The sequence below is a fragment of the Peromyscus californicus genome, unplaced genomic scaffold (assembly GCF_007827085.1).
Source record: "Peromyscus californicus insignis strain IS unplaced genomic scaffold, ASM782708v3 Scaffold_3__1_contigs__length_106647218, whole genome shotgun sequence".
Lineage (NCBI taxonomy): Eukaryota > Metazoa > Chordata > Mammalia > Rodentia > Cricetidae > Peromyscus > Peromyscus californicus.
The window spans coordinates 104796340-104797126 of NW_026294551.1; the positions used below are offsets into that span (position 1 = coordinate 104796340).

Here is a 787-nt window from a genome sequence, read left to right on the forward strand (position 1 = left end):
ATGTGGTATTATAACCATAAAATAAAATGATATGGATCCTTAATACACAGTAGAGTAGAAATGTGACATGTGTGAGGTAAAGAAGGGCTAGGCTGAGGCTTAGAAGGTAGCCTGTAGTTAAGAGCCCTTGGACCCAGGTTTGGTCCCCAGCACCTATGTTGTGACTCACAACAGTCTGTAAATCCAGTTCCAGGAAATCCAGTGCCCTCTTTCTGGCTTCCATGGGCACTGGTTGCATGTGTGGTGCACTTACATATGTGCAGACAAAACACCAATACACATCAAGTAAAGTGAAAATAAAAATACAAAAATAAGATTAATATATATATATATATATATATATATATATATATATATATATATATATATATATATATATATGGCCAAACTTAGGAGATAATCAATGGGCGGAAAAGGCCAAGGAAGTTTTCATTATATTGGTTGTTTTCTTTATTAAGCAGTGTGCACATATACTAAAATTGGAATGACACAGAGAAGATTAGCATGGCCCCTGCACAAGGATGACATGCAAATTTGTGAAGTGTTCCATATTTTTGAAAAATGGGCCTTGGTGGTTCGTGTTCCTGGAGTTGTGTCCACGCCAGTGGACCGTGGCAGTTAGACACAGATGGTGCTCACATGCTCCAGAATAGAATTTTACTTCACTGCAGCTGTTGTTGCTACTATAGTGGTAGCAGCCACCATTGCTACTGTTTCTGGTATTGCTATTTCATAGTTGGTTACTACAGCTAGTGCAGTAGTGATCCCACATACACGGAATTTTGAT

The 787-nt window shown here is 38.4% G+C and overlaps 1 pseudogene; it reads left to right on the forward strand.

Annotated features, from left to right (window-relative positions):
* The first annotated feature begins 460 nt into the window (after positions 1 to 460).
* LOC128123623 (uncharacterized) lies at positions 461 to 556 on the forward strand (annotated as a pseudogene).
* The last annotated feature ends 231 nt before the right edge of the window (positions 557 to 787 follow it).